A 6653-nucleotide genomic window follows, 5' to 3' on the forward strand; every position below is an offset into this window, starting at 1 on the left:
GGGGGGGGGGGGGAAAAAGTCACACAGACTTCAGCTGAGGCTGAAGTGGGTATTGGCTAAGGAGAAGGTGTTTCGAGTTGTGTCTCAAAAAGAGATAAGCCAAGTAACCACAGAACTGCCACAGTGAATCAGAAACAATTCTGAGATGAGTCGTGTAAGTCCCTAGGATTTCCTGATTTAAAATTCGCTAAAAACAGGAACCAAAAATGCAAGTTTTAAGCCCTGCTCTACGTAAATGCCACACTCTATTCTCCAGAATAGTTGCAATCTTTATGTTGAGGATAATATAAAAAAAATGTAAAAAACCCCCAACACATTAGACTACTCCTTAGTCTCTGTACTTGGTACAAGATTAGGAAGTAGGGCTGAAGGGGTTTTCAGCACAAAGATGAAAAAACATCCAGAGAGCTAAAACTGCCATAAGTGTTTTATAGAAACTGATGGCCCAACAAACAAAGAATACAAAATAGCGTGAGTGGACCAGGAATTGATAGATTAATAGGAAACCTCATGTCAAAGGCCTAGGTCAAATGGAGCAGAAGGGATCTCAAATTTTGTACTTCCACAAAATAACAGCCCATAGTCTCTGGCTCTCTATATCTCAAGTACTTGCCTGTAATTATTACTTAGTTGTAATATTATTTTTTTTTTTGCAAAGTAGCTTGGTATTATTATTACAGATAATTTACAAAAAGCAGTGGTTCTGCTAAATCATGCTGTGAGCCATCTTTAGGATTTTGTGTATTAGGAACCCAGTAAGGGAGTTTTCTGGGGTTTTATTACTCCAGAAAGTGAACTTCTGATCATCAAAATAAAATTTGTGACTAGGAAAATAGATGAGCGTGTGAACGCTCAAACAATCATTTAGGGTTTAAATTCTTACATGTCAGAGGTCAGCATTTCAGTCTGTCCTCTATTTAAGAAAGCATTCCTTGTCTGTCCTGATCTGCTCCAAGCAACTGGAGGCAGGGAGGGGAAGTCCATCCCAGGCATTTAAACTTGATAAAACTTGTTTCTTTTTTGTTTCTTTTTTTTTTAAAGAAAAAACCCCAAACCTGAACAAAACCACAGTCCCACACTAAAAGCACATAGAAAACTTTGTTTTCTCAAGTGGTCACAGAGCAAACTCACTTTGTAATTGCATTTAATGAATTCTGGTCAGAAAAGTCCTAGTCACTGCATGAAGGTTTTTGTTGGTTTTTTTTTGTTTTTTTTTTTTTAAAGACATTTATGTGCTTTTGAAATGTAGACCCCAAATCTCCAACACTGACACAGCTAACAGAACTATCTTCACCCCTCAGTCTGGAAGGAAACTTGGTAAAGAACTACGAGAGCAGATTATCATCTGTCATTTGCATTTATTGCCACCAGTGAGGATTTGAGACACACTGTACAAACATGAGACGACTTCCACCCCTTGCTGCTGCACAGACTGTCCTGGATGGAGTGCAGCAGAGCACATCTCAAATATTTGAAAAGAGCAGAAGGTGGGAGAGATATCAAGGCGCAATGAGAGTATCCGTTCACCGTAGGCCTGCAGTGTTCATAGCTAAATGGGTTCATATCTTTCTAATTATAATGAACTGATGAATGAGAAAAACACCCCAAATCATTATCTGCCAGTCTGATTCCGATGTTGTCAGAGGGAGAGGGGAAAATAGAAAAAGGCTTCCTCAAAGAACAACAGAACTACATATGCAAATTGCAACTTTTATCACATCCCACATTTTCAAGGAAACAAGTGGTTTAGAATAGCAGTCAGAGCGTGACATTCACCACAGATTTATATGAACCAGGACAAAAGAAAAAAAAAAAAAAAAGAAAAAACCAAAAAACCCCAAACAAACCAGATTCTTACCAAGACCCTCTATGTCACATTGTTATCATGTAAGCACTACTGCCAGCATGAACTTTGCAGCAGAACTTTGCAGGGGAAAAGGCCATGGTTTTTATGGTCAACGCTGAATTTAAAAAAAAAAAAAGAAAACAGATATAATACTTACAGAATTGAGTTTTAGTAAGCTGACTGTAAGTAGCAGCAGATAAGAAAATCAAGTCTTAACACTGTCTTCATTCTCAGGAAGTCCCACCCTATTTTTTAATAAATTTTGTGTTTATTTTTTAACCACAGATACTCAGACAGGATTTCTGCAAACCCAGTAATCACCCCCCTTGTTGAAGGGACATGTTAATGAACGCAGCACTCACCAGGGTTGCAGCCTGATGTAGCCAGGGGACTCTCAGGGTGACGTGATTTGGATTTTTCCCCCTTATTTTCAGTACAAGAGCACTTCTCCTTTTACACCTGCCCTACAGATCCCCACTTCCCAGCACTCTCATGACTTGTTCAAGCAGTTGCCCTTCCCCACCCACCCTGGCACTGCTGCCTTTGCGTTAACAGCCGGGCCCTTTACCCCTGGGGCTGGCAATCGTCCCCTGCTACTTCCCAGCAGCCACAGACGCTTCATACCTTCCTCTTTCCTGATGGGTCGATAATTAGGTTGGCAGTCGATATAAGCAGGGTGGGGAGGCAGGAGAAAACAGTTTGTCCCTCTGACCCAAAGGGCTGAGCTCAAGTGACAGCACAGCACGGAGGTGACAACAACAGCTACCCGGGCAGGAGTGACAGGAGACCTGCTACGCACTCCCCGACATAGCAAAAACCATACCTGCGGATCAGGTTGCAGCAGATACGGGAAGAGGGGTTTGGACAGCAGTTCCCAGTTCTCTACAGGAAAAGACAGCGAGGGAAGTGGAAGGATCCCAGAGGCCTTATTTGGGCTGTGGGCTGCCTCCGTTTAGTTTTACCACCCCTTTATAAGAGTATTAATTCATGTTTTCGCTGAATCACTTTCCTCTGGATGTTTTTGTTCCGGGAGCTCATGACAGGTTTAAAGCCACTCTGAATTGCTGCTCCTATCGCTACTCAATAGATAATTTCAGCTCATGTTATTAATAGCGTTATCTACACAACCAAAGAAAATGAGGTACGTCGCACGCATTCTTAGCTATTTTAAGATTTGCGGGAAGTGATCCCCTACTTTCACTGCAGTTGCCTTTGAAACACACAGAAGGAAAACACCATAAGGCACCCTCCGCTCTGATGTTCTCTTAAGTAAAGCTTCCCTGTGCGTGGAAGGGTGACACAATCACACTTGAGGCCCACAAAGAACAGTAAAAACCATTTTTTTCCTGGCAGACTTTGCTGATATTCCTCCAACCCAGAAGAAATAAGGTGCCACAAATAATGAGAGTCGCAAGGTAACTGTGGTGCGTTAGAGATTTTTATAAATATCATGTCCTTCCCGGTTTTCTATCAACCTGTTTGGTTATGCCATATACGGGGAAAAGTGTGATAGAATTAATCAGCCTGCTGGAGCGAACGCTAAAGGAACAGATGAGCTTTGGCAAGGCTGTTGCTAGCATCGAAAAAGAAAAACTGTGATAAAAAGAAAAAACAGCAGACCTAAATCCAGAAGCATGTCATTCAGAAAGTGAGACATGCTATGATTTATCAACGTAACAAAAATTGATGGGAACATAGATCTCCCATTTCGAAGTGTTGTCTCTGTGTAGATTAAGAGTAGTATCTGTCATCAGGAAACAATGGCAAAAGAAGTATGTTTGATAAAAGCAATTCTGTACTCTCTTGCAGACAGAAAACCACTGTGTCGTTGGAGTGGAAGCAAAGGATTTCTCTGCAGTTCCATCTTCAGCAGTAAAAAAGAAAAAAAAAAAAGTGTTGTAACAAGAGGAAGTGCAAGTAATTAATAACAGAAGATCAAATGAAAGGAGTGGCTTTGCAAGAAGTGACTAATGTTTATTCTGTTTCAGAAAAGTCCAAATTGCACTGCAGAAAGAGGATGCTTGCATCGCCCCCAGAGTGCAACAGCAAACCCGGCGCACAGCAGGCAGTGGCTTACCACTGCGGCACAACAGGGCAACTTTCCCTTTCAAAGAAAGAGCTGCTTTCTTCTCAGCTCAACAGCTGCCGCACACAGGGTCTCCAACATCTTAGCAGTTTGATTGTTGTATACAGAAAAAGCAATACCAAAGCATAAAACATGTAACAACTTCATGAACGTTTTGCCAGCAGCTGATACAATGGAAAGCGCATCTCAGAACAGCAGGACAGCGGAGTAAAACAAAAAACATGGAGCCAGTACCATCATGTTATTTGGCACATCCTTGCGCTTCCCTTAATTCCGTTTCGGATCTTGGAAGGGAAGGCCAAAGCATCTTATTTGCTAATTAAGGTTTCACACGATTCAAACACCGTACAAACAAAGGACATCCCCAAATAGAGAAACCTGCCAGCCTTCATGACCTTGCCAACAGGCTGATGTCTCAGTTCAGTGCTTTCACAACAGAGAGAGTAAGAGAACTCTGGACAACTGCATACACAAATGTGTATGCACGCATGCATATTTTTATGCTGGTATGCACAGACTCCAACTGATTGTGATCCAAAAGTTCCACCTCCTTGTTTGAGTTAAGGACACTCCAGATACCCTACAGACAGGGATTAAAAAAAAAAGAAAAAGAAAAAAAAGACATTAAAATAACAGACCTCTATTTTACGGTGTGAAACAGCTAATGATAGTAATTAAGGATTTTAAAGTTCTTTAGCAAGTGGCATTATCTAAGGTAGTATCATGCCTGTGATCTGTCCAGAATCAATGAAGAACTGCTGATCAAGCCAACAAAGCAAGAAAAAAAGTCCGACGGCTTGCCATCTGCTCAAACCACTACATCACACCTCATTCCTCTAAATACAGCAGTAAGTCACAACAGGATGCAGATGACCAGATTGGTTAGCTGTCATTTCAACTGCGCATGCAGAGGCTGTTGCTGTCTTACAGTGGACTCTCAAAACCAAATATGACAGACATATTGCTGCTGGACAAACAGCTCCTTCAACATTATGCCTTGCCATTTTTGTGGATCGATTGGACCCGTGCAGCAAGGTAAAACATTAGGAGTTAATGAAAATTTTGCCTACTATATTAAGTATTTGCGTGTGTTTTTATTATATAAAACATGCTGTTAAATGATCCATAAAAGCTTTTGGCACTCACTCTCCTTTTGGTTAGAAGCCCAGCTACTCCTAGAAGAGCTTTTGGCCTAGCAGCTCCTTTCAGCTACTATAATAAAAATTAGGCCTGGAATATTGAGTAGACTCTTGAGCAGATTCTTAGCAATAGAAGACAAGTTCAGAGTAGCTGGAGGTTGCCAAATTGTTGCAGCTTGAAAAAGAAGATTGGTACATTCTAGGAAAGGAGCAATTTGAAGTTGTTACAAAGCACTTGGACACCACTGATGGGCAAGAGTTTCTGCTCTCATTTCTCTTATCACTTCCCGGCTGTTTCTTCCACTTTCAGGTAGTTTCAATTTATCCTTCCATTTTTACCCGCACAGTTAACTAACAGCCTTCTAGTTGAGATTCTGCTGGTTTTAGTGATGAGGTACCAGCTGTGCATCCCTGCAAGCTGGTGCACGTACGACCTTGAAATTTTCCATGGAGCCAACCAGAAAATGCCTTTAAACAGTGTTTCCTATCTCCCAGAGAGCATCTCTCAATTTTTAGCATTAGATATCTATCACTTCATAACATCCAAAGCGTTGTGCAAACATTAGCTAGCTAATACCAACAAAAATCGCTCCTCTCCCCAGCCCGTACCCTGTTACTGTCTAAGTAACAGTTCCTCCATTTCACTGAAGCCAGCCTAGGGAGTTCTTTTATGCTTGCTCCTCTACAGGAATATTAAAACAGAAGAATGAAGATAGCTGTTAATTTTATGTCACAGCTAGGAAACTGAAGGTCTTCAGATCACACTTCCTCCTCAGTCTTTTAATTGCAAAATTATACTTCAAGATTTCACACAAGTCTCTCACCTCCTTGTTTTCAAGCTACTAGCAAGCAAAACCAGAACAAAAACTATTTTTTTTTTCTAATCTGCAGAGCCTGCACAATGCTTTAATTTCAAGTAGGTGAAATACTGCTAATTACTAGCATATTCTAACAGTCCTTGAGATTTTACAGAAAGCTATGTCAAACTAAACCAAATTATAGGTCAGAATGTGCCAATCTTTTCATCATTATCACTGATTTCCTTTGTGGTTTATGCACACCCCCCCCAACATGTGTCTTACCCGGCTCTTTGAGCCTCTGGCTAGCATTGCTCAGCCGCTCTGTAATTATTCATCACACTAGATACAGCAACAAGACATTCACAGCATGATCTTCTCACGTTTTGTTTAAACTTTAGGTACAATAGCAGATAATAGAAAATTTAGAGACACTGAAATTTGGGTGGAATCAGATGACTAACAGAATTGTTGCTAAAAAAACAAAAAAAAGGGGGTAAAAAAAAGATTCTTGAGCAGACATAGTGCTTATCCAGAAGAAGAAGAAAGGCATTATCTAGACCCTAGAATATTCCCACTTCTAGGTATGACGCTTAGTAACCCATTCCTATTTTCCTATTAAATTTTAATTAAAATAATGGGAACGTTCCCTAAATAAGTTAGATCATGACTTCCTGTGATCCTCCTCCAGATCCCACACTTCCTGCTTTTGCCACCAGACCTACATTAACTCAGCAGTGCTTTGACCAGTGGTGTCCCAAGATCCTTGCCCAGCATCCCGAGTC

Source organism: Egretta garzetta, unplaced genomic scaffold (assembly GCF_000687185.1).
Source record: "Egretta garzetta isolate BGI_Z169 unplaced genomic scaffold, ASM68718v1 scaffold112, whole genome shotgun sequence".
In the NCBI taxonomy this organism is placed as follows: domain Eukaryota; kingdom Metazoa; phylum Chordata; class Aves; order Pelecaniformes; family Ardeidae; genus Egretta; species Egretta garzetta.